Source organism: Lissotriton vulgaris, chromosome 9 (genome assembly GCF_964263255.1).
Source record: "Lissotriton vulgaris chromosome 9, aLisVul1.2, whole genome shotgun sequence".
Lineage (NCBI taxonomy): Eukaryota > Metazoa > Chordata > Amphibia > Caudata > Salamandridae > Lissotriton > Lissotriton vulgaris.
Genome location: NC_141697.1, coordinates 540,488,328 through 540,515,073, shown reverse-complemented (window position 1 = coordinate 540,515,073; position 26,746 = coordinate 540,488,328). Strand labels below are relative to the sequence as shown.

The following is a 26,746-nucleotide window of genomic DNA, read 5'->3' as shown; positions in this document are numbered from 1 at the left end:
CAAAAAACGTTCTACTGCTTCTCATGTTGGTATCTAAACCAAATGCACCATTGAAGCTGGTGCAAGATAGTCATTGATTTCTGCAACGTAATATTTAGAACCGAGAGCTAACACATCAGAGGGCGTTGGTGGTATAGTGGTGAGCATAGCTGCTTCCCAAGCAGTTGACCCGGGTTCGATTCCCAGCCAACGCACTGAAAATACTTATATATTCTGCAAGCAGGATATATTGTAATGCAACATGTCACAAAATGGAAATTTCACGAACAGATTAATCAGCCATATATAAAAAAATAAACAAATACGTGGGCAAACATCTCAATCGCACCTTCTGCTACATACATTGTCCTAATATATGATAAGTTTCATAAAGCAGAGTCACAACACACATGTGCTGGTAATAAATTTGTTACAGTGGGCAAACAATGGAAGGGCTGAGGCCCGACCAGACATTGTAACTCCAGCATCTCTATGTTAAAAAGCATTTCTAGGCAATATCTAGCCTCTGAAAAAATATGCAAGATCCACCGATAAATCTGGCAAAAGTCCCTAACATTTTGTGCATACTTGTGCTCTCACCTGAATGTAGCGCCACCTTGTAGCTGTCGAAGGAAACTGCTGCTCACAAAATGTTTTATCAGAAGGCAAGTTGAGAGGAATCCAAGAGTCAGATGTCCATGGAAAGAACCACTCACTGAAGCAGGAATGTTGGAGGCTTCATATTCGCATAGTTTCCTGTCCAACGTCCACTCACGTCCCGAACGCTCCCAAACGCTCAAAAGCCTCACACCGGGCAAGCCCTCACCGGGTATATCTCTGGCTCCAAGGTAAAGCCAAATCCTGAGCATGCTAGTGCTAGGATCACAGAGCGAGAGAGAGATGGTTCAAGAGCTACTGTCTTGATAAAGGCCTGAAACGGCTAGTGCCTAAGAGTGTCTGACTTTCAGTTATTACTGATTGTGAGAGGGGAAGATGAAGTTTTTCTGCACCCAGCATGCCTTGGGATATACTTATGCAAATGAGGTGAGAGCCAGACCAATCCCATGCTACTCTGCCTAATGCTCCTTATCTGCATAAAAAGAACACTTTCACAACGGAGCAGAGTGGCGCAGCGGAAGCGTGCTGGGCCCATAACCCAGAGGTCGATGGATCGAAACCATCCTCTGCTAATTTTGCTTGATTTTACTTCCAAGGACCAAGCTGTCATTTCCACGCTACCAGCAAGGAAAAGCGCAAGCTTGTGCCAGCTATGTGAGAAAAGACTTCTCAACTATCTGTGTCTGCTGAAATACAAGAGAGGGATCGTCAAAAGCTCCACACTGTACTTTGAAAGTAAAGGCACACAATAATAAGCATGAATGACTGGTGGGACCTTCAAACACTTTTATGTGGAGGCTTTGAATTTCATTCTTCCCTTTTTTGTTCTGCTCTTATCTATCTCCTGGGCATTTCATGGAATGTTCTCTATTTCTCTTCCCTGCTTTGCTTCCCATGCTGCCTCTATGTGTTCATATCTATTATTTGTATTGCTGCTTTCCATTCTTCTCTTCTGCACAGCTTTGTCCTTGGTTTCAATCCCAGTTCCTTACCCTCTACAAAAACTTTCTATTGCTTTTCATGTTGGTATCTAAACCAAATGCACCATTGAAGCTGGTGCATGATAGTCATTGAACTCAGGGTCCTAATGTTTAGAACTGAGAGCGCAAAGATCAGAGGGCGTTGGTGGTATAGTGGTGAGCATAGCTGCCTTCCAAGCAGTTGACCCGGGTTCGATTCCCGGCCAACGCAGTACAAATACTTATATATTCTGCAAGCAGGATATATTTTAAAGCAACATTTCACAAAATGGTAATATAATTAAGAGGTTAATCAGCCATTATATAAAAAATAAACAAATATGTAGGCAAGCATTTCGATCGCCCCTTCTGCTATATTCATTGTCCTAATATATGATAAGTTTCATAAAGCAGAGTCACCACTCACATGTACTGGTAAAAAAATATGTTACAGTGGGCAGACAATGAAAGGGCTGAGGCCCGACCAGACATTTTAACTCCAGCATCTCTATGTTAAAAAGCATTTCCTAGGCAATATTTAGCCTCTGAAAAAAATATGCAAGATCCAGCAATAAATCTGGCAAAAGTCCCCAACATTTTGTGCATACTTGTGCCCTCACCTGAATGTAGCACCACCTTGTAGCCGTCGGAGGTAACTGCAGCTCACAAAATGTTTCATCAGAGGGCAAGTTTAGAGGAATCCAAAAGGCAGATGTCCATGGAAAGAGCCTCCGACTGCAGCAGGAAGTTTGGATGCTTCAAATTTGCATAGCTTCCAGTCCAACGTCCTCTCATGTACCGAACGCTCCCAAACGCTCTAAAGCCTTATACCGGCAAGCCCTCACCGGGTAGATCTCTGGCTCCCAGGTAAAGCCAAATACTGAGCATGCAAGCACTAGGATCACAGAGAGAGAGAGAGACAGAGAGCGTCGGAGAGCTGTTGTCTTGTTAAAGGCCTGAAACGGCTAGTGAATAAGAGGGTCTGGACTTTCAGTTGTGACTGATTGTGAGAGGGGAAGATAAAGATTTTCTGCACCCAGCATGCCTTGCGATATACTTAGGCAAATGAGGTGAGAGCCCGACCAATCCCACGTCACTTCTCTGAATGCCTCCTCATCTGCATAAACAGAACACTTTCACAAAGGAGCAGAGTGGCGCAGCGGAAGCGTGCTGGGCCCTTAACCCAGAGGTCGATGGATCGAAACCATCCTCTGCTAATTTTGCTTGATTTTCCTTCCAAGGACCAAGCTGTCATTTCCACATAGCCAGAAAGGAAAAGTGCAAGCTTGTACCAGCTATGTGAGAAAAGACTTCTCAACTATTCGTGTCTGTGTAATACAAGAGTGATCGTGAAAGGTACAACCCTGTACTTTGAAAGTAAAGACACACAATTATAACCATAAATGACTGGTGGGAGCTTCACACAACTTTCTGGGCATGCTTTGAATTTCATTCTTCCCTTTTTGTTCTGCTCTTATCTATCTCCTGGGCATTTCATGGAATGTTCTCTTTCTCTTCCCTGCTTTGCTTCCCATGCTGCCTATATATGCTCATTTCTACTATTTGTACTGTTGCTTTTCATTTCTTCTCTTCTGCACAACTTTGTCCTTGGTTTCAATCCCCAGTTCCTTACCCTCTGCAAAAAACGTTCTACTGCTTCTCATGTTGGTATCTAAACCAAATGCACCATTGAAGCTGGTGCAAGATAGTCATTGATTTCTGCAACGTAATATTTAGAACCGAGAGCTAACACATCAGAGGGTGTTGGTGGTATAGTGGTGAGCATAGCTGCTTCCCAAGCACTTGACCCGGGTTCGATTCCCGGCCAACGCACTGAAAATACTTATATATTCTGCAAGCAGGATATATTGTAATGCAACATGTCACAAAATGGAAATTTCACGAACAGATTAATCAGCCATATATAAAAAAATAAACAAATACGTGGGCAAACATCTCAATCGCACCTTCTGCTACATACATTGTCCTAATATATGATAAGTTTCATAAAGCAGAGTCACAACACACATGTGCTGGTAATAAATTTGTTACAGTGGGCAAACAATGGAAGGGCTGAGGCCCGACCAGACATTGTAACTCCAGCATCTCTATGTTAAAAAGCATTTCTAGGCAATATCTAGCCTCTGAAAAAAATATGCAAGATCCACCGATAAATCTGGCAAAAGTCCCTAACATTTTGTGCATACTTGTGCTCTCACCTGAATGTAGCGCCACCTTGTAGCTGTCGAAGGAAACTGCTGCTCACAAAATGTTTTATCAGAAGGCAAGTTGAGAGGAATCCAAGAGTCAGATGTCCATGGAAAGAACCACTCACTGAAGCAGGAATGTTGGAGGCTTCATATTCGCATAGTTTCCTGTCCAACGTCCACAACGCTCCCAAACGCTCAAAAGCCTCACACCGGGCAAGCCCTCACCGGGTATATCTCTGGCTCCAAGGTAAAGCCAAATCCTGAGCATGCTAGTGCTAGGATCACAGAGCGAGAGAGAGATGGTTCAAGAGCTACTGTCTTGATAAAGGCCTGAAACGGCTAGTGCCTAAGAGTGTCTGACTTTCAGTTATGACTGATTGTGAGAGGGGAAGATGAAGTTTTTCTGCACCCAGCATGCCTTGGGATATACTTATGCAAATGAGGTGAGAGCCAGACCAATCCCATGCTACTCTGCCTAATGCTCCTTATCTGCATAAAAAGAACACTTTCACAACGGAGCAGAGTGGCGCAGCGGAAGCGTGCTGGGCCCATAACCCAGAGGTCGATGGAGCGAAACCATCCTCTGCTAATTTTGCTTGATTTTACTTCCAAGGACCAAGCTGTCATTTCCACGCTACCAGCAAGGAAAAGCGCAAGCTTGTGCCAGCTATGTGAGAAAAGACTTCTCAACTATCTGTGTCTGCTGAAATACAAGAGAGGGATCGTCAAAGGCTCCACACTGTACTTTGAAAGTAAAGGCACACAATAATAAGCATGAATGACTGGTGGGACCTTCAAACACTTTTATGTGGAGGCTTTGAATTTCATTCTTCCCTTTTTTGTTCTGCTCTTATCTATCTCCTGGGCATTTCATGGAATGTTCTCTATTTCTCTTCCCTGCTTTGCTTCCCATGCTGCCTCTATGTGTTCATATCTATTATTTGTATTGCTGCTTTCCATTCTTCTCTTCTGCACAGCTTTGTCCTTGGTTTCAATCCCAGTTCCTTACCCTCTACAAAAACTTTCTATTGCTTTTCATGTTGGTATCTAAACCAAATGCACCATTGAAGCTGGTGCATGATAGTCATTGAACTCAGGGTCCTAATGTTTAGAACCGAGAGCGCAAAGATCAGAGGGCGTTGGTGGTATAGTGGTGAGCATAGCTGCCTTCCAAGCAGTTGACCCGGGTTCGATTCCCGGCCAACGCAGTACAAATACTTATATATTCTGCAAGCAGGATATATTTTAAAGCAACATTTCACAAAATGGTAATATAATTAAGAGGTTAATCAGCCATTATATAAAAAATAAACAAATATGTAGGCAAGCATTTCGATCGCCCCTTCTGCTATATTCATTGTCCTAATATATGATAAGTTTCATAAAGCAGAGTCACCACTCACATGTACTGGTAAAAAAATATGTTACAGTGGGCAGACAATGAAAGGGCTGAGGCCCGACCAGACATTTTAACTCCAGCATCTCTATGTTAAAAAGCATTTCCTAGGCAATATTTAGCCTCTGAAAAAAATATGCAAGATCCAGCAATAAATCTGGCAAAAGTCCCCAACATTTTGTGCATACTTGTGCCCTCACCTGAATGTAGCACCACCTTGTAGCCGTCGGAGGTAACTGCAGCTCACAAAATGTTTCATCAGAGGGCAAGTTTAGAGGAATCCAAAAGGCAGATGTCCATGGAAAGAGCCTCCGACTGCAGCAGGAAGTTTGGATGCTTCAAATTTGCATAGCTTCCAGTCCAACGTCCTCTCATGTACCGAACGCTCCCAAACGCTCTAAAGCCTTATACCGGCAAGCCCTCACCGGGTAGATCTCTGGCTCCCAGGAAAAGCCAAATACTGAGCATGCAAGCACTAGGATCACAGAGAGAGAGAGAGACAGAGAGCGTCGGAGAGCTGTTGTCTTGTTAAAGGCCTGAAACGGCTAGTGAATAAGAGGGTCTGGACTTTCAGTTGTGACTGATTGTGAGAGGGGAAGATAAAGATTTTCTGCACCCAGCATGCCTTGCGATATACTTAGGCAAATGAGGTGAGAGCCCGACCAATCCCACGTCACTTCTCTGAATGCCTCCTCATCTGCATAAAGAGAACACTTTCACAAAGGAGCAGAGTGGCGCAGCGGAAGCGTGCTGGGCCCATAACCCAGAGGTCGATGGATCGAAACCATCCTCTGCTAATTTTGCTTGATTTTCCTTCCAAGGACCAAGCTGTCATTTCCACATAGCCAGAAAGGAAAAGTGCAAGCTTGTGCCAGCTATGTGAGAAAAGACTTCTCAACTATTCGTGTCTGTGTAATACAAGAGTGATCGTGAAAGGTACAACCCTGTACTTTGAAAGTAAAGACACACAATTATAACCATAAATGACTGACTGGTGGGAGCTTCACACAACTTTCTGGGCATGATTTGAATTTCATTCTTCCCTTTTTGTTCTGCTCTTATATATCTCCTGGGCATTTCATGGAATGTTCTCTTTCTCTTCCCTGCTTTGCTTCCCATGCTGCCTATATATGCTCATTTCTACTATTTGTACTGTTGCTTTTCATTTCTTCTCTTCTGCACAACTTTGTCCTTGGTTTCAATCCCCAGTTCCTTACCCTCTGCAAAAAACGTTCTACTGCTTCTCATGTTGGTATCTAAACCAAATGCACCATTGAAGCTGGTGCAAGATAGTCATTGATTTCTGCAACGTAATATTTAGAACCGAGAGCTAACACATCAGAGGGCGTTGGTGGTATAGTGGTGAGCATAGCTGCTTCCCAAGCAGTTGACCCGGGTTCGATTCCCGGCCAACGCACTGAAAATACTTATATATTCTGCAAGCAGGATATATTGTAATGCAACATGTCACGAAATGGAAATTTCACGAACAGATTAATCAGCCATATATAAAAAAATAAACAAATACGTGGGCAAACATCTCAATCGCACCTTCTGCTACATACATTGTCCTAATATATGATAAGTTTCATAAAGCAGAGTCACAACACACATGTGCTGGTAATAAATTTGTTACAGTGGGCAAACAATGGAAGGGCTGAGGCCCGACCAGACATTGTAACTCCAGCATCTCTATGTTAAAAAGCATTTCTAGGCAATATCTAGCCTCTGAAAAAATATGCAAGATCCACCGATAAATCTGGCAAAAGTCCCTAACATTTTGTGCATACTTGTGCTCTCACCTGAATGTAGCGCCACCTTGTAGCTGTCGAAGGAAACTGCTGCTCACAAAATGTTTTATCAGAAGGCAAGTTGAGAGGAATCCAAGAGTCAGATGTCCATGGAAAGAACCACTCACTGAAGCAGGAATGTTGGAGGCTTCATATTCGCATAGTTTCCTGTCCAACGTCCACTCACGTCCCGAACGCTCAAAAGCCTCACACCGGGCAAGCCCTCACCGGGTATATCTCTGGCTCCAAGGTAAAGCCAAATCCTGAGCATGCTAGTGCTAGGATCACAGAGCGAGAGAGAGATGGTTCAAGAGCTACTGTCTTGATAAAGGCCTGAAACGGCTAGTGCCTAAGAGTGTCTGACTTTCAGTTATGACTGATTGTGAGAGGGGAAGATGAAGTTTTTCTGCACCCAAGCATGCCTTGGGATATACTTATGCAAATGAGGTGAGAGCCAGACCAATCCCATGCTACTCTGCCTAATGCTCCTTATCTGCATAAAAAGAACACTTTCACAACGGAGCAGAGTGGCGCAGCGGAAGCGTGCTGGGCCCATAACCCAGAGGTCGATGGATCGAAACCATCCTCTGCTAATTTTGCTTGATTTTACTTCCAAGGACCAAGCTGTCATTTCCACGCTACCAGCAAGGAAAAGCGCAAGCTTGTGCCAGCTATGTGAGAAAAGACTTCTCAACTATCTGTGTCTGCTGAAATACAAGAGAGGGATCGTCAAAAGCTCCACACTGTACTTTGAAAGTAAAGGCACACAATAATAAGCATGAATGACTGGTGGGACCTTCAAACACTTTTATGTGGAGGCTTTGAATTTCATTCTTCCCTTTTTTGTTCTGCTCTTATCTATCTCCTGGGCATTTCATGGAATGTTCTCTATTTCTCTTCCCTGCTTTGCTTCCCATGCTGCCTCTATGTGTTCATATCTATTATTTGTATTACTGCTTTCCATTCTTCTCTTCTGCACAGCTTTGTCCTTGGTTTCAATCCCAGTTCCTTACCCTCTACAAAAACTTTCTATTGCTTTTCATGTTGGTATCTAAACCAAATGCACCATTGAAGCTGGTGCATGATAGTCATTGAACTCAGGGTCCTAATGTTTAGAACCGAGAGCACAAAGATCAGAGGGCGTTGGTGGTATAGTGGTGAGCATAGCTGCCTTCCAAGCAGTTGACCCGGGTTCGATTCCCGGCCAACGCAGTACAAATACTTATATATTCTGCAAGCAGGATATATTTTAAAGCAACATTTCACAAAATGGTAATATAATTAAGAGGTTAATCAGCCATTATATAAAAAATAAACAAATATGTAGGCAAGCATTTCGATCGCCCCTTCTGCTATATTCATTGTCCTAATATATGATAAGTTTCATAAAGCAGAGTCACCACTCACATGTACTGGTAAAAAAATATGTTACAGTGGGCAGACAATGAAAGGGCTGAGGCCCGACCAGACATTTTAACTCCAGCATCTCTATGTTAAAAAGCATTTCCTAGGCAATATTTAGCCTCTGAAAAAAATATGCAAGGTCCAGCAATAAATCTGGCAAAAGTCCCCAACATTTTGTGCATACTTGTGCCCTCACCTGAATGTAGCACCACCTTGTAGCCGTCGGAGGTAACTGCAGCTCACAAAATGTTTCATCAGAGGGCAAGTTTAGAGGAATCCAAAAGGCAGATGTCCATGGAAAGAGCCTCCGACTGCAGCAGGAAGTTTGGATGCTTCAAATTTGCATAGCTTCCAGTCCAACGTCCTCTCATGTACCGAACGCTCCCAAACGCTCTAAAGCCTTATACCGGCAAGCCCTCGCCGGGTAGATCTCTGGCTCCCAGGAAAAGCCAAATACTGAGCATGCAAGCACTAGGATCACAGAGAGAGAGAGAGACAGAGAGCGTCGGAGAGCTGTTGTCTTGTTAAAGGCCTGAAACGGCTAGTGCCTAAGAGGGTCTGGACTTTCAGTTGTGACTGATTGTGAGAGGGGAAGATAAAGATTTTCTGCACCCAGCATGCCTTGCGATATACTTAGGCAAATGAGGTGAGAGCCCGACCAATCCCACGTCACTTCTCTGAATGCCTCCTCATCTGCATAAAGAGAACACTTTCACAAAGGAGCAGAGTGGCGCAGCGGAAGCGTGCTGGGCCCATAACCCAGAGGTCGATGGATCGAAACCATCCTCTGCTAATTTTGCTTGATTTTCCTTCCAAGGACCAAGCTGTCATTTCCACATAGCCAGAAAGGAAAAGTGCAAGCTTGTGCCAGCTATGTGAGAAAAGACTTCTCAACTATTCGTGTCTGTGTAATACAAGAGTGATCGTGAAAGGTACAACCCTGTACTTTGAAAGTAAAGACACACAATTATAACCATAAATGACTGACTGGTGGGAGCTTCACACAACTTTCTGGGCATGCTTTGAATTTCATTCTTCCCTTTTTGTTCTGCTCTTATATATCTCCTGGGCATTTCATGGAATGTTCTCTTTCTCTTCCCTGCTTTGCTTCCCATGCTGCCTATATATGCTCATTTCTACTATTTGTACTGTTGCTTTTCATTTCTTCTCTTCTGCACAACTTTGTCCTTGGTTTCAATCCCCAGTTCCTTACCCTCTGCAAAAAACGTTCTACTGCTTCTCATGTTGGTATCTAAACCAAATGCACCATTGAAGCTGGTGCAAGATAGTCATTGATTTCTGCAACGTAATATTTAGAACCGAGAGCTAACACATCAGAGGGCGTTGGTGGTATAGTGGTGAGCATAGCTGCTTCCCAAGCAGTTGACCCGGGTTCGATTCCCGGCCAACGCACTGAAAATACTTATATATTCTGCAAGCAGGATATATTGTAATGCAACATGTCACAAAATGGAAATTTCACGAACAGATTAATCAGCCATATATAAAAAAATAAACAAATACGTGGGCAAACATCTCAATCGCACCTTCTGCTACATACATTGTCCTAATATATGATAAGTTTCATAAAGCAGAGTCACAACACACATGTGCTGGTAATAAATTTGTTACAGTGGGCAAACAATGGAAGGGCTGAGGCCCGACCAGACATTGTAACTCCAGCATCTCTATGTTAAAAAGCATTTCTAGGCAATATCTAGCCTCTGAAAAAATATGCAAGATCCACCGATAAATCTGGCAAAAGTCCCTAACATTTTGTGCATACTTGTGCTCTCACCTGAATGTAGCGCCACCTTGTAGCTGTCGAAGGAAACTGCTGCTCACAAAATGTTTTATCAGAAGGCAAGTTGAGAGGAATCCAAGAGTCAGATGTCCATGGAAAGAACCACTCACTGAAGCAGGAATGTTGGAGGCTTCATATTCGCATAGTTTCCTGTCCAACGTCCACTCACGTCCCGAACGCTCCCAAACGCTCAAAAGCCTCACACCGGGCAAGCCCTCACCGGGTATATCTCTGGCTCCAAGGTAAAGCCAAATCCTGAGCATGCTAGTGCTAGGATCACAGAGCGAGAGAGAGATGGTTCAAGAGCTACTGTCTTGATAAAGGCCTGAAACGGCTAGTGCCTAAGAGTGTCTGACTTTCAGTTATGACTGATTGTGAGAGGGGAAGATGAAGTTTTTCTGCACCCAGCATGCCTTGGGATATACTTATGCAAATGAGGTGAGAGCCAGACCAATCCCATGCTACTCTGCCTAATGCTCCTTATCTGCATAAAAAGAACACTTTCACAACGGAGCAGAGTGGCGCAGCGGAAGCGTGCTGGGCCCATAACCCAGAGGTCGATGGATCGAAACCATCCTCTGCTAATTTTGCTTGATTTTACTTCCAAGGACCAAGCTGTCATTTCCACGCTACCAGCAAGGAAAAGCGCAAGCTTGTGCCAGCTATGTGAGAAAAGACTTCTCAACTATCTGTGTCTGCTGAAATACAAGAGAGGGATCGTCAAAAGCTCCACACTGTACTTTGAAAGTAAAGGCACACAATAATAAGCATGAATGACTGGTGGGACCTTCAAACACTTTTATGTGGAGGCTTTGAATTTCATTCTTCCCTTTTTTGTTCTGCTCTTATCTATCTCCTGGGCATTTCATGGAATGTTCTCTATTTCTCTTCCCTGCTTTGCTTCCCATGCTGCCTCTATGTGTTCATATCTATTATTTGTATTGCTGCTTTCCATTCTTCTCTTCTGCACAGCTTTGTCCTTGGTTTCAATCCCAGTTCCTTACCCTCTACAAAAACTTTCTATTGCTTTTCATGTTGGTATCTAAACCAAATGCACCATTGAAGCTGGTGCATGATAGTCATTGAACTCAGGGTCCTAATGTTTAGAACCGAGAGCACAAAGATCAGAGGGCGTTGGTGGTATAGTGGTGAGCATAGCTGCCTTCCAAGCAGTTGACCCGGGTTCGATTCCCGGCCAACGCAGTACAAATACTTATATATTCTGCAAGCAGGATATATTTTAAAGCAACATTTCACAAAATGGTAATATAATTAAGAGGTTAATCAGCCATTATATAAAAAATAAACAAATATGTAGGCAAGCATTTCGATCGCCCCTTCTGCTATATTCATTGTCCTAATATATGATAAGTTTCATAAAGCAGAGTCACCACTCACATGTACTGGTAAAAAAATATGTTACAGTGGGCAGACAATGAAAGGGCTGAGGCCCGACCAGACATTTTAACTCCAGCATCTCTATGTTAAAAAGCATTTCCTAGGCAATATTTAGCCTCTGAAAAAAATATGCAAGGTCCAGCAATAAATCTGGCAAAAGTCCCCAACATTTTGTGCATACTTGTGCCCTCACCTGAATGTAGCACCACCTTGTAGCCGTCGGAGGTAACTGCAGCTCACAAAATGTTTCATCAGAGGGCAAGTTTAGAGGAATCCAAAAGGCAGATGTCCATGGAAAGAGCCTCCGACTGCAGCAGGAAGTTTGGATGCTTCAAATTTGCATAGCTTCCAGTCCAACGTCCTCTCATGTACCGAACGCTCCCAAACGCTCTAAAGCCTTATACCGGCAAGCCCTCACCGGGTAGATCTCTGGCTCCCAGGAAAAGCCAAATACTGAGCATGCAAGCACTAGGATCACAGAGAGAGAGAGAGAGACAGAGAGCGTCAGAGAGCTGTTGTCTTGTTAAAGGCCTGAAACGGCTAGTGCCTAAGAGGGTCTGGACTTTCAGTTGTGACTGATTGTGAGAGGGGAAGATAAAGATTTTCTGCACCCAGCATGCCTTGCGATATACTTAGGCAAATGAGGTGAGAGCCCGACCAATCCCACGTCACTTCTCTGAATGCCTCCTCATCTGCATAAAGAGAACACTTTCACAAAGGAGCAGAGTGGCGCAGCGGAAGCGTGCTGGGCCCATAACCCAGAGGTCGATGGATCGAAACCATCCTCTGCTAATTTTGCTTGATTTTCCTTCCAAGGACCAAGCTGTCATTTCCACATAGCCAGAAAGGAAAAGTGCAAGCTTGTGCCAGCTATGTGAGAAAAGACTTCTCAACTATTCGTGTCTGTGTAATACAAGAGTGATCGTGAAAGGTACAACCCTGTACTTTGAAAGTAAAGACACACAATTATAACCATAAATGACTGACTGGTGGGAGCTTCACACAACTTTCTGGGCATGCTTTGAATTTCATTCTTCCCTTTTTGTTCTGCTCTTATCTATCTCCTGGGCATTTCATGGAATGTTCTCTTTCTCTTCCCTGCTTTGCTTCCCATGCTGCCTATATATGCTCATTTCTACTATTTGTACTGTTGCTTTTCATTTCTTCTCTTCTGCACAACTTTGTCCTTGGTTTCAATCCCCAGTTCCTTACCCTCTGCAAAAAACGTTCTACTGCTTCTCATGTTGGTATCTAAACCAAATGCACCATTGAAGCTGGTGCAAGATAGTCATTGATTTCTGCAACGTAATATTTAGAACCGAGAGCTAACACATCAGAGGGCGTTGGTGGTATAGTGGTGAGCATAGCTGCTTCCCAAGCAGTTGACCCGGGTTCGATTCCCAGCCAACGCACTGAAAATACTTATATATTCTGCAAGCAGGATATATTGTAATGCAACATGTCACAAAATGGAAATTTCACGAACAGATTAATCAGCCATATATAAAAAAATAAACAAATACGTGGGCAAACATCTCAATCGCACCTTCTGCTACATACATTGTCCTAATATATGATAAGTTTCATAAAGCAGAGTCACAACACACATGTGCTGGTAATAAATTTGTTACAGTGGGCAAACAATGGAAGGGCTGAGGCCCGACCAGACATTGTAACTCCAGCATCTCTATGTTAAAAAGCATTTCTAGGCAATATCTAGCCTCTGAAAAAATATGCAAGATCCACCGATAAATCTGGCAAAAGTCCCTAACATTTTGTGCATACTTGTGCTCTCACCTGAATGTAGCGCCACCTTGTAGCTGTCGAAGGAAACTGCTGCTCACAAAATGTTTTATCAGAAGGCAAGTTGAGAGGAATCCAAGAGTCAGATGTCCATGGAAAGAACCACTCACTGAAGCAGGAATGTTGGAGGCTTCATATTCGCATAGTTTCCTGTCCAACGTCCACTCACGTCCCGAACGCTCAAAAGCCTCACACCGGGCAAGCCCTCACCGGGTATATCTCTGGCTCCAAGTTAAAGCCAAATCCTGAGCATGCTAGTGCTAGGATCACAGAGCGAGAGAGAGATGGTTCAAGAGCTACTGTCTTGATAAAGGCCTGAAACGGCTAGTGCCTAAGAGTGTCTGACTTTCAGTTATTACTGATTGTGAGAGGGGAAGATGAAGTTTTTCTGCACCCAGCATGCCTTGGGATATACTTATGCAAATGAGGTGAGAGCCAGACCAATCCCATGCTACTCTGCCTAATGCTCCTTATCTGCATAAAAAGAACACTTTCACAACGGAGCAGAGTGGCGCAGCGGAAGCGTGCTGGGCCCATAACCCAGAGGTCGATGGATCGAAACCATCCTCTGCTAATTTTGCTTGATTTTACTTCCAAGGACCAAGCTGTCATTTCCACGCTACCAGCAAGGAAAAGCGCAAGCTTGTGCCAGCTATGTGAGAAAAGACTTCTCAACTATCTGTGTCTGCTGAAATACAAGAGAGGGATCGTCAAAAGCTCCACACTGTACTTTGAAAGTAAAGGCACACAATAATAAGCATGAATGACTGGTGGGACCTTCAAACACTTTTATGTGGAGGCTTTGAATTTCATTCTTCCCTTTTTTGTTCTGCTCTTATCTATCTCCTGGGCATTTCATGGAATGTTCTCTATTTCTCTTCCCTGCTTTGCTTCCCATGCTGCCTCTATGTGTTCATATCTATTATTTGTATTGCTGCTTTCCATTCTTCTCTTCTGCACAGCTTTGTCCTTGGTTTCAATCCCAGTTCCTTACCCTCTACAAAAACTTTCTATTGCTTTTCATGTTGGTATCTAAACCAAATGCACCATTGAAGCTGGTGCATGATAGTCATTGAACTCAGGGTCCTAATGTTTAGAACCGAGAGCGCAAAGATCAGAGGGCGTTGGTGGTATAGTGGTGAGCATAGCTGCCTTCCAAGCAGTTGACCCGGGTTCGATTCCCGGCCAACGCAGTACAAATACTTATATATTCTGCAAGCAGGATATATTTTAAAGCAACATTTCACAAAATGGTAATATAATTAAGAGGTTAATCAGCCATTATATAAAAAATAAACAAATATGTAGGCAAGCATTTCGATCGCCCCTTCTGCTATATTCATTGTCCTAATATATGATAAGTTTCATAAAGCAGAGTCACCACTCACATGTACTGGTAAAAAAATATGTTACAGTGGGCAGACAATGAAAGGGCTGAGGCCCGACCAGACATTTTAACTCCAGCATCTCTATGTTAAAAAGCATTTCCTAGGCAATATTTAGCCTCTGAAAAAAATATGCAAGGTCCAGCAATAAATCTGGCAAAAGTCCCCAACATTTTGTGCATACTTGTGCCCTCACCTGAATGTAGCACCACCTTGTAGCCGTCGGAGGTAACTGCAGCTCACAAAATGTTTCATCAGAGGGCAAGTTTAGAGGAATCCAAAAGGCAGATGTCCATGGAAAGAGCCTCCGACTGCAGCAGGAAGTTTGGATGCTTCAAATTTGCATAGCTTCCAGTCCAACGTCCTCTCATGTACCGAACGCTCCCAAACGCTCTAAAGCCTTATACCGGCAAGCCCTCACCGGGTAGATCTCTGGCTCCCAGGAAAAGCCAAATACTGAGCATGCAAGCACTAGGATCACAGAGAGAGAGAGAGAGACAGAGAGCGTCAGAGAGCTGTTGTCTTGTTAAAGGCCTGAAACGGCTAGTGCCTAAGAGGGTCTGGACTTTCAGTTGTGACTGATTGTGAGAGGGGAAGATAAAGATTTTCTGCACCCAGCATGCCTTGCGATATACTTAGGCAAATGAGGTGAGAGCCCGACCAATCCCACGTCACTTCTCTGAATGCCTCCTCATCTGCATAAAGAGAACACTTTCACAAAGGAGCAGAGTGGCGCAGCGGAAGCGTGCTGGGCCCATAACCCAGAGGTCGATGGATCGAAACCATCCTCTGCTAATTTTGCTTGATTTTCCTTCCAAGGACCAAGCTGTCATTTCCACATAGCCAGAAAGGAAAAGTGCAAGCTTGTGCCAGCTATGTGAGAAAAGACTTCTCAACTATTCGTGTCTGTGTAATACAAGAGTGATCGTGAAAGGTACAACCCTGTACTTTGAAAGTAAAGACACACAATTATAACCATAAATGACTGACTGGTGGGAGCTTCACACAACTTTCTGGGCATGCTTTGAATTTCATTCTTCCCTTTTTGTTCTGCTCTTATCTATCTCCTGGGCATTTCATGGAATGTTCTCTTTCTCTTCCCTGCTTTGCTTCCCATGCTGCCTATATATGCTCATTTCTACTATTTGTACTGTTGCTTTTCATTTCTTCTCTTCTGCACAACTTTGTCCTTGGTTTCAATCCCCAGTTCCTTACCCTCTGCAAAAAACGTTCTACTGCTTCTCATGTTGGTATCTAAACCAAATGCACCATTGAAGCTGGTGCAAGATAGTCATTGATTTCTGCAACGTAATATTTAGAACCGAGAGCTAACACATCAGAGGGCGTTGGTGGTATAGTGGTGAGCATAGCTGCTTCCCAAGCAGTTGACCCGGGTTCGATTCCCAGCCAACGCACTGAAAATACTTATATATTCTGCAAGCAGGATATATTGTAATGCAACATGTCACAAAATGGAAATTTCACGAACAGATTAATCAGCCATATATAAAAAAATAAACAAATACGTGGGCAAACATCTCAATCGCACCTTCTGCTACATACATTGTCCTAATATATGATAAGTTTCATAAAGCAGAGTCACAACACACATGTGCTGGTAATAAATTTGTTACAGTGGGCAAACAATGGAAGGGCTGAGGCCCGACCAGACATTGTAACTCCAGCATCTCTATGTTAAAAAGCATTTCTAGGCAATATCTAGCCTCTGAAAAAATATGCAAGATCCACCGATAAATCTGGCAAAAGTCCCTAACATTTTGTGCATACTTGTGCTCTCACCTGAATGTAGCGCCACCTTGTAGCTGTCGAAGGAAACTGCTGCTCACAAAATGTTTTATCAGAAGGCAAGTTGAGAGGAATCCAAGAGTCAGATGTCCATGGAAAGAACCACTCACTGAAGCAGGAATGTTGGAGGCTTCATATTCGCATAGTTTCCTGTCCAACGTCCACTCACGTCCCGAACGCTCCCAAACGCTCAAAAGCCTCACACCAGGCAAGCCCTCACCGGGTATATCTCTGGCTCCAAGGTAAAGCCAAATCCTGAGCATGCTAGTGCTAGGATCACAGAGCGAGAGAGAGATGGTTCAAGAGCTACTGTCTTGATAAAGGCCTGAAACGGCTAGTGCCTAAGAGTGTCTGACTTTCAGTTATTACTGATTGTGAGAGGGGAAGATGAAGTTTTTCTGCACCCAGCATGCCTTGGGATATACTTATGCAAATGAGGTGAGAGCCAGACCAATCCCATGCTACTCTGCCTAATGCTCCTTATCTGCATAAAAAGAACACTTTCACAACGGAGCAGAGTGGCGCAGCGGAAGCGTGCTGGGCCCATAACCCAGAGGTCGATGGATCGAAACCATCCTCTGCTAATTTTGCTTGATTTTACTTCCAAGGACCAAGCTGTCATTTCCACGCTACCAGCAAGGAAAAGCGCAAGCTTGTGCCAGCTATGTGAGAAAAGACTTCTCAACTATCTGTGTCTGCTGAAATACAAGAGAGGGATCGTCAAAAGCTCCACACTGTACTTTGAAAGTAAAGGCACACAATAATAAGCATGAATGACTGGTGGGACCTTCAAACACTTTTATGTGGAGGCTTTGAATTTCATTCTTCCCTTTTTTGTTCTGCTCTTATCTATCTCCTGGGCATTTCATGGAATGTTCTCTATTTCTCTTCCCTGCTTTGCTTCCCATGCTGCCTCTATGTGTTCATATCTATTATTTGTATTGCTGCTTTCCATTCTTCTCTTCTGCACAGCTTTGTCCTTGGTTTCAATCCCAGTTCCTTACCCTCTACAAAAACTTTCTATTGCTTTTCATGTTGGTATCTAAACCAAATGCACCATTGAAGCTGGTGCATGATAGTCATTGAACTCAGGGTCCTAATGTTTAGAACCGAGAGCGCAAAGATCAGAGGGCGTTGGTGGTATAGTGGTGAGCATAGCTGCCTTCCAAGCAGTTGACCCGGGTTCGATTCCCGGCCAACGCAGTACAAATACTTATATATTCTGCAAGCAGGATATATTTTAAAGCAACATTTCACAAAATGGTAATATAATTAAGAGGTTAATCAGCCATTATATAAAAAATAAACAAATATGTAGGCAAGCATTTCGATCGCCCCTTCTGCTATATTCATTGTCCTAATATATGATAAGTTTCATAAAGCAGAGTCACCACTCACATGTACTGGTAAAAAAATATGTTACAGTGGGCAGACAATGAAAGGGCTGAGGCCCGACCAGACATTTTAACTCCAGCATCTCTATGTTAAAAAGCATTTCCTAGGCAATATTTAGCCTCTGAAAAAAATATGCAAGATCCAGCAATAAATCTGGCAAAAGTCCCCAACATTTTGTGCATACTTGTGCCCTCACCTGAATGTAGCACCACCTTGTAGCCGTCGGAGGTAACTGCAGCTCACAAAATGTTTCATCAGAGGGCAAGTTTAGAGGAATCCAAAAGGCAGATGTCCATGGAAAGAGCCTCCGACTGCAGCAGGAAGTTTGGATGCTTCAAATTTGCATAGCTTCCAGTCCAACGTCCTCTCATGTACCAAACGCTCCCAAACGCTCTAAAGCCTTATACCGGCAAGCCCTCACCGGGTAGATCTCTGGCTCCCAGGTAAAGCCAAATACTGAGCATGCAAGCACTAGGATCACAGAGAGAGAGAGAGACAGAGAGCGTCGGAGAGCTGTTGTCTTGTTAAAGGCCTGAAACGGCTAGTGAATAAGAGGGTCTGGACTTTCAGTTGTGACTGATTGTGAGAGGGGAAGATAAAGATTTTCTGCACCCAGCATGCCTTGCGATATACTTAGGCAAATGAGGTGAGAGCCCGACCAATCCCACGTCACTTCTCTGAATGCCTCCTCATCTGCATAAACAGAACACTTTCACAAAGGAGCAGAGTGGCGCAGCGGAAGCGTGCTGGGCCCATAACCCAGAGGTCGATGGATCGAAACCATCCTCTGCTAATTTTGCTTGATTTTCCTTCCAAGGACCAAGCTGTCATTTCCACATAGCCAGAAAGGAAAAGTGCAAGCTTGTACCAGCTATGTGAGAAAAGACTTCTCAACTATTCGTGTCTGTGTAATACAAGAGTGATCGTGAAAGGTACAACCCTGTACTTTGAAAGTAAAGACACACAATTATAACCATAAATGACTGGTGGGAGCTTCACACAACTTTCTGGGCATGCTTTGAATTTCATTCTTCCCTTTTTGTTCTGCTCTTATCTATCTCCTGGGCATTTCATGGAATGTTCTCTTTCTCTTCCCTGCTTTGCTTCCCATGCTGCCTATATATGCTCATTTCTACTATTTGTACTGTTGCTTTTCATTTCTTCTCTTCTGCACAACTTTGTCCTTGGTTTCAATCCCCAGTTCCTTACCCTCTGCAAAAAACGTTCTACTGCTTCTCATGTTGGTATCTAAACCAAATGCACCATTGAAGCTGGTGCAAGATAGTCATTGATTTCTGCAACGTAATATTTAGAACCGAGAGCTAACACATCAGAGGGCGTTGGTGGTATAGTGGTGAGCATAGCTGCTTCCCAAGCAGTTGACCCGGGTTCGATTCCCGGCCAACGCACTGAAAATACTTATATATTCTGCAAGCAGGATATATTGTAATGCAACATGTCACAAAATGGAAATTTCACAAACAGATTAATCAGCCATATATAAAAAAATAAACAAATACGTGGGCAAACATCTCAATCGCACCTTCTGCTACATACATTGTCCTAATATATGATAAGTTTCATAAAGCAGAGTCACAACACACATGTGCTGGTAATAAATTTGTTACAGTGGGCAAACAATGGAAGGGCTGAGGCCCGACCAGACATTGTAACTCCAGCATCTCTATGTTAAAAAGCATTTCTAGGCAATATCTAGCCTCTGAAAAAAATATGCAAGATCCACCGATAAATCTGGCAAAAGTCCCTAACATTTTGTGCATACTTGTGCTCTCACCTGAATGTAGCGCCACCTTGTAGCTGTCGAAGGAAACTGCTGCTCACAAAATGTTTTATCAGAAGGCAAGTTGAGAGGAATCCAAGAGTCAGATGTCCATGGAAAGAACCACTCACTGAAGCAGGAATGTTGGAGGCTTCATATTCGCATAGTTTCCTGTCCAACGTCCACAACGCTCCCAAACGCTCAAAAGCCTCACACCGGGCAAGCCCTCACCGGGTATATCTCTGGCTCCAAGGTAAAGCCAAATCCTGAGCATGCTAGTGCTAGGATCACAGAGCGAGAGAGAGATGGTTCAAGAGCTACTGTCTTGATAAAGGCCTGAAACGGCTAGTGCCTAAGAGTGTCTGACTTTCAGTTATGACTGATTGTGAGAGGGGAAGATGAAGTTTTTCTGCACCCAGCATGCCTTGGGATATACTTATGCAAATGAGGTGAGAGCCAGACCAATCCCATGCTACTCTGCCTAATGCTCCTTATCTGCATAAAAAGAACACTTTCACAACGGAGCAGAGTGGCGCAGCGGAAGCGTGCTGGGCCCATAACCCAGAGGTCGATGGATCGAAACCATCCTCTGCTAATTTTGCTTGATTTTACTTCCAAGGACCAAGCTGTCATTTCCACGCTACCAGCAAGGAAAAGCGCAAGCTTGTGCCAGCTATGTGAGAAAAGACTTCTCAACTATCTGTGTCTGCTGAAATACAAGAGAGGGATCGTCAAAAGCTCCACACTGTACTTTGAAAGTAAAGGCACACAATAATAAGCATGAATGACTGGTGGGACCTTCAAACACTTTTATGTGGAGGCTTTGAATTTCATTCTTCCCTTTTTTGTTCTGCTCTTATCTATCTCCTGGGCATTTCATGGAATGTTCTCTATTTCTCTTCCCTGCTTTGCTTCCCATGCTGCCTCTATGTGTTCATATCTATTATTTGTATTGCTGCTTTCCATTCTTCTCTTCTGCACAGCTTTGTCCTTGGTTTCAATCCCAGTTCCTTACCCTCTACAAAAACTTTCTATTGCTTTTCATGTTGGTATCTAAACCAAATGCACCATTGAAGCTGGTGCATGATAGTCATTGAACTCAGGGTCCTAATGTTTAGAACCGAGAGCACAAAGATCAGAGGGCGTTGGTGGTATAGTGGTGAGCATAGCTGCCTTCCAAGCAGTTGACCCGGGTTCGATTCCCGGCCAACGCAGTACAAATACTTATATATTCTGCAAGCAGGATATATTTTAAAGCAACATTTCACAAAATGGTAATATAATTAAGAGGTTAATCAGCCATTATATAAAAAATAAACAAATATGTAGGCAAGCATTTCGATCGCCCCTTCTGCTATATTCATTGTCCTAATATATGATAAGTTTCATAAAGCAGAGTCACCACTCACATGTACTGGTAAAAAAATATGTTACAGTGGGCAGACAATGAAAGGGCTGAGGCCCGACCAGACATTTTAACTCCAGCATCTCTATGTTAAAAAGCATTTCCTAGGCAATATTTAGCCTCTGAAAAAAATATGCAAGGTCCAGCAATAAATCTGGCAAAAGTCCCCAACATTTTGTGCATACTTGTGCCCTCACCTGAATGTAGCACCACCTTGTAGCCGTCGGAGGTAACTGCAGCTCACAAAATGTTTCATCAGAGGGCAAGTTTAGAGGAATCCAAAAGGCAGATGTCCATGGAAAGAGCCTCCGACTGCAGCAGGAAGTTTGGATGCTTCAAATTTGCATAGCTTCCAGTCCAACGTCCTCTCATGTACCGAACGCTCCCAAACGCTCTAAAGCCTTATACCGGCAAGCCCTCACCGGGTAGATCTCTGGCTCCCAGGAAAAGCCAAATACTGAGCATGCAAGCACTAGGATCACAGAGAGAGAGAGAGAGACAGAGAGCGTCAGAGAGCTGTTGTCTTGTTAAAGGCCTGAAACGGCTAGTGCCTAAGAGGGTCTGGACTTTCAGTTGTGACTGATTGTGAGAGGGGAAGATAAAGATTTTCTGCACCCAGCATGCCTTGCGATATACTTAGGCAAATGAGGTGAGAGCCCGACCAATCCCACGTCACTTCTCTGAATGCCTCCTCATCTGCATAAAGAGAACACTTTCACAAAGGAGCAGAGTGGCGCAGCGGAAGCGTGCTGGGCCCATAACCCAGAGGTCGATGGATCGAAACCATCCTCTGCTAATTTTGCTTGATTTTCCTTCCAAGGACCAAGCTGTCATTTCCACATAGCCAGAAAGGAAAAGTGCAAGCTTGTGCCAGCTATGTGAGAAAAGACTTCTCAACTATTCGTGTCTGTGTAATACAAGAGTGATCGTGAAAGGTACAACCCTGTACTTTGAAAGTAAAGACACACAATTATAACCATAAATGACTGACTGGTGGGAGCTTCACACAACTTTCTGGGCATGCTTTGAATTTCATTCTTCCCTTTTTGTTCTGCTCTTATCTATCTCCTGGGCATTTCATGGAATGTTCTCTTTCTCTTCCCTGCTTTGCTTCCCATGCTGCCTATATATGCTCATTTCTACTATTTGTACTGTTGCTTTTCATTTCTTCTCTTCTGCACAACTTTGTCCTTGGTTTCAATCCCCAGTTCCTTACCCTCTGCAAAAAACGTTCTACTGCTTCTCATGTTGGTATCTAAACCAAATGCACCATTGAAGCTGGTGCAAGATAGTCATTGATTTCTGCAACGTAATATTTAGAACCGAGAGCTAACACATCAGAGGGCGTTGGTGGTATAGTGGTGAGCATAGCTGCTTCCCAAGCAGTTGACCCGGGTTCGATTCCCGGCCAACGCACTGAAAATACTTATATATTCTGCAAGCAGGATATATTGTAATGCAACATGTCACAAAATGGAAATTTCACGAACAGATTAATCAGCCATATATAAAAAAATAAACAAATACGTGGGCAAACATCTCAATCGCACCTTCTGCTACATACATTGTCCTAATATATGATAAGTTTCATAAAGCAGAGTCACAACACACATGTGCTGGTAATAAATTTGTTACAGTGGGCAAACAATGGAAGGGCTGAGGCCCGACCAGACATTGTAACTCCAGCATCTCTATGTTAAAAAGCATTTCTAGGCAATATCTAGCCTCTGAAAAAATATGCAAGATCCACCGATAAATCTGGCAAAAGTCCCTAACATTTTGTGCATACTTGTGCTCTCACCTGAATGTAGCGCCACCTTGTAGCTGTCGAAGGAAACTGCTGCTCACAAAATGTTTTATCAGAAGGCAAGTTGAGAGGAATCCAAGAGTCAGATGTCCATGGAAAGAACCACTCACTGAAGCAGGAATGTTGGAGGCTTCATATTCGCATAGTTTCCTGTCCAACGTCCACTCACGTCCCGAACGCTCCCAAACGCTCAAAAGCCTCACACCGGGCAAGCCCTCACCGGGTATATCTCTGGCTCCAAGGTAAAGCCAAATCCTGAGCATGCTAGTGCTAGGATCACAGAGCGAGAGAGAGATGGTTCAAGAGCTACTGTCTTGATAAAGGCCTGAAACGGCTAGTGCCTAAGAGTGTCTGACTTTCAGTTATGACTGATTGTGAGAGGGGAAGATGAAGTTTTTCTGCACCCAGCATGCCTTGGGATATACTTATGCAAATGAGGTGAGAGCCAGACCAATCCCATGCTACTCTGCCTAATGCTCCTTATCTGCATAAAAAGAACACTTTCACAACGGAGCAGAGTGGCGCAGCGGAAGCGTGCTGGGCCCATAACCCAGAGGTCGATGGATCGAAACCATCCTCTGCTAATTTTGCTTGATTTTACTTCCAAGGACCAAGCTGTCATTTCCACGCTACCAGCAAGGAAAAGCGCAAGCTTGTGCCAGCTATGTGAGAAAAGACTTCTCAACTATCTGTGTCTGCTGAAATACAAGAGAGGGATCGTCAAAAGCTCCACACTGTACTTTGAAAGTAAAGGCACACAATAATAAGCATGAATGACTGGTGGGACCTTCAAACACTTTTATGTGGAGGCTTTGAATTTCATTCTTCCCTTTTTTGTTCTGCTCTTATCTATCTCCTGGGCATTTCATGGAATGTTCTCTATTTCTCTTCCCTGCTTTGCTTCCCATGCTGCCTCTATGTGTTCATATCTATTATTTGTATTGCTGCTTTCCATTCTTCTCTTCTGCACAGCTTTGTCCTTGGTTTCAATCCCAGTTCCTTACCCTCTACAAAAACTTTCTATTGCTTTTCATGTTGGTATCTAAACCAAATGCACCATTGAAGCTGGTGCATGATAGTCATTGACCTCAGGGTCCTAATGTTTAGAACCGAGAGCACAAAGATCAGAGGGCGTTGGTGGTATAGTGGTGAGCATAGCTGCCTTCCAAGCAGTTGACCCGGGTTCGATTCCCGGCCAACGCAGTACAAATACTTATATATTCTGCAAGCAGGATATATTTTAAAGCAACATTTCACAAAATGGTAATATAATTAAGAGGTTAATCAGCCATTATATAAAAAATAAACAAATATGTAGGCAAGCATTTCGATCGCCCCTTCTGCTATATTCATTGTCCTAATATATGATAAGTTTCATAAAGCAGAGTCACCACTCACATGTACTGGTAAAAAAATATGTTACAGTGGGCAGACAATGAAAGGGCTGAGGCCCGACCAGACATTTTAACTCCAGCATCTCTATGTTAAAAAGCATTTCCTAGGCAATATTTAGCCTCTGAAAAAAATATGCAAGGTCCAGCAATAAATCTGGCAAAAGTCCCCAACATTTTGTGCATACTTGTGCCCTCACCTGAATGTAGCACCACCTTGTAGCCGTCGGAGGTAACTGCAGCTCACAAAATGTTTCATCAGAGGGCAAGTTTAGAGGAATCCAAAAGGCAGATGTCCATGGAAAGAGCCTCCGACTGCAGCAGGAAGTTTGGATGCTTCAAATTTGCATAGCTTCCAGTCCAACGTCCTCTCATGTACCGAACGCTCCCAAACGCTCTAAAGCCTTATACCGGCAAGCCCTCACCGGGTAGATCTCTGGCTCCCAGGTAAAGCCAAATACTGAGCATGCAAGCACTAGGATCACAGAGAGAGAGAGAGACAGAGAGCGTCGGAGAGCTGTTGTCTTGTTAAAGGCCTGAAACGGCTAGTGAATAAGAGGGTCTGGACTTTCAGTTGTGACTGATTGTGAGAGGGGAAGATAAAGATTTTCTGCACCCAGCATGCCTTGCGATATACTTAGGCAAATGAGGTGAGAGCCCGACCAATCCCACGTCACTTCTCTGAATGCCTCCTCATCTGCATAAACAGAACACTTTCACAAAGGAGCAGAGTGGCGCAGCGGAAGCGTGCTGGGCCCATAACCCAGAGGTCGATGGATCGAAACCATCCTCTGCTAATTTTGCTTGATTTTCCTTCCAAGGACCAAGCTGTCATTTCCACATAGCCAGAAAGGAAAAGTGCAAGCTTGTACCAGCTATGTGAGAAAAGACTTCTCAACTATTCGTGTCTGTGTAATACAAGAGTGATCGTGAAAGGTACAACCCTGTACTTTGAAAGTAAAGACACACAATTATAACCATAAATGACTGGTGGGAGCTTCACACAACTTTCTGGGCATGCTTTGAATTTCATTCTTCCCTTTTTGTTCTGCTCTTATCTATCTCCTGGGCATTTCATGGAATGTTCTCTTTCTCTTCCCTGCTTTGCTTCCCATGCTGCCTATATATGCTCATTTCTACTATTTGTACTGTTGCTTTTCATTTCTTCTCTTCTGCACAACTTTGTCCTTGGTTTCAATCCCCAGTTCCTTACCCTCTGCAAAAAACGTTCTACTGCTTCTCATGTTGGTATCTAAACCAAATGCACCATTGAAGCTGGTGCAAGATAGTCATTGATTTCTGCAACGTAATATTTAGAACCGAGAGCTAACACATCAGAGGGCGTTGGTGGTATAGTGGTGAGCATAGCTGCTTCCCAAGCAGTTGACCCGGGTTCGATTCCCGGCCAACGCACTGAAAATACTTATATATTCTGCAAGCAGGATATATTGTAATGCAACATGTCACAAAATGGAAATTTCACGAACAGATTAATCAGCCATATATAAAAAAATAAACAAATACGTGGGCAAACATCTCAATCGCACCTTCTGCTACATACATTGTCCTAATATATGATAAGTTTCATAAAGCAGAGTCACAACACACATGTGCTGGTAATAAATTTGTTACAGTGGGCAAACAATGGAAGGGCTGAGGCCCGACCAGACATTGTAACTCCAGCATCTCTATGTTAAAAAGCATTTCTAGGCAATATCTAGCCTCTGAAAAAAATATGCAAGATCCACCGATAAATCTGGCAAAAGTCCCTAACATTTTGTGCATACTTGTGCTCTCACCTGAATGTAGCGCCACCTTGTAGCTGTCGAAGGAAACTGCTGCTCACAAAATGTTTTATCAGAAGGCAAGTTGAGAGGAATCCAAGAGTCAGATGTCCATGGAAAGAACCACTCACTGAAGCAGGAATGTTGGAGGCTTCATATTCGCATAGTTTCCTGTCCAACGTCCACAACGCTCCCAAACGCTCAAAAGCCTCACACCGGGCAAGCCCTCACCGGGTATATCTCTGGCTCCAAGGTAAAGCCAAATCCTGAGCATGCTAGTGCTAGGATCACAGAGCGAGAGAGAGATGGTTCAAGAGCTACTGTCTTGATAAAGGCCTGAAACGGCTAGTGCCTAAGAGTGTCTGACTTTCAGTTATGACTGATTGTGAGAGGGGAAGATGAAGTTTTTCTGCACCCAGCATGCCTTGGGATATACTTATGCAAATGAGGTGAGAGCCAGACCAATCCCATGCTACTCTGCCTAATGCTCCTTATCTGCATAAAAAGAACACTTTCACAACGGAGCAGAGTGGCGCAGCGGAAGCGTGCTGGGCCCATAACCCAGAGGTCGATGGATCGAAACCATCCTCTGCTAATTTTGCTTGATTTTACTTCCAAGGACCAAGCTGTCA

The 26,746-nt window shown here is 43.7% G+C and overlaps 13 non-coding genes across 13 annotated transcripts; all 13 read left to right on the top strand.

Annotated features, from left to right (window-relative positions):
• The first annotated feature begins 1,716 nt into the window (after positions 1 to 1,716).
• Positions 1,717 to 1,788, top strand: TRNAG-UCC (transfer RNA glycine (anticodon UCC)). Its single transcript has one exon. It is a non-coding gene; the product is annotated as a tRNA-Gly (tRNA).
• Positions 1,789 to 4,902: 3,114 nt separating this feature from the next.
• On the top strand, positions 4,903 to 4,974 carry TRNAG-UCC (transfer RNA glycine (anticodon UCC)). The gene has a single exon. It is a non-coding gene; the product is annotated as a tRNA-Gly (tRNA).
• A 1,533-nt stretch (positions 4,975 to 6,507) lies between these two features.
• TRNAG-CCC (transfer RNA glycine (anticodon CCC)) lies at positions 6,508 to 6,579 on the top strand. Its single transcript has one exon. It is a non-coding gene; the product is annotated as a tRNA-Gly (tRNA).
• A 1,513-nt stretch (positions 6,580 to 8,092) lies between these two features.
• On the top strand, positions 8,093 to 8,164 carry TRNAG-UCC (transfer RNA glycine (anticodon UCC)). The gene has a single exon. It is a non-coding gene; the product is annotated as a tRNA-Gly (tRNA).
• Positions 8,165 to 9,697: 1,533 nt separating this feature from the next.
• On the top strand, positions 9,698 to 9,769 carry TRNAG-CCC (transfer RNA glycine (anticodon CCC)). Its single transcript has one exon. It is a non-coding gene; the product is annotated as a tRNA-Gly (tRNA).
• Positions 9,770 to 11,291: 1,522 nt separating this feature from the next.
• Positions 11,292 to 11,363, top strand: TRNAG-UCC (transfer RNA glycine (anticodon UCC)). Its single transcript has one exon. It is a non-coding gene; the product is annotated as a tRNA-Gly (tRNA).
• A 3,119-nt stretch (positions 11,364 to 14,482) lies between these two features.
• Positions 14,483 to 14,554, top strand: TRNAG-UCC (transfer RNA glycine (anticodon UCC)). The gene has a single exon. It is a non-coding gene; the product is annotated as a tRNA-Gly (tRNA).
• A 3,129-nt stretch (positions 14,555 to 17,683) lies between these two features.
• Positions 17,684 to 17,755, top strand: TRNAG-UCC (transfer RNA glycine (anticodon UCC)). Its single transcript has one exon. It is a non-coding gene; the product is annotated as a tRNA-Gly (tRNA).
• Positions 17,756 to 19,284: 1,529 nt separating this feature from the next.
• On the top strand, positions 19,285 to 19,356 carry TRNAG-CCC (transfer RNA glycine (anticodon CCC)). The gene has a single exon. It is a non-coding gene; the product is annotated as a tRNA-Gly (tRNA).
• Positions 19,357 to 20,869: 1,513 nt separating this feature from the next.
• Positions 20,870 to 20,941, top strand: TRNAG-UCC (transfer RNA glycine (anticodon UCC)). Its single transcript has one exon. It is a non-coding gene; the product is annotated as a tRNA-Gly (tRNA).
• A 1,535-nt stretch (positions 20,942 to 22,476) lies between these two features.
• On the top strand, positions 22,477 to 22,548 carry TRNAG-CCC (transfer RNA glycine (anticodon CCC)). The gene has a single exon. It is a non-coding gene; the product is annotated as a tRNA-Gly (tRNA).
• A 1,522-nt stretch (positions 22,549 to 24,070) lies between these two features.
• TRNAG-UCC (transfer RNA glycine (anticodon UCC)) lies at positions 24,071 to 24,142 on the top strand. The gene has a single exon. It is a non-coding gene; the product is annotated as a tRNA-Gly (tRNA).
• A 1,529-nt stretch (positions 24,143 to 25,671) lies between these two features.
• Positions 25,672 to 25,743, top strand: TRNAG-CCC (transfer RNA glycine (anticodon CCC)). Its single transcript has one exon. It is a non-coding gene; the product is annotated as a tRNA-Gly (tRNA).
• The last annotated feature ends 1,003 nt before the right edge of the window (positions 25,744 to 26,746 follow it).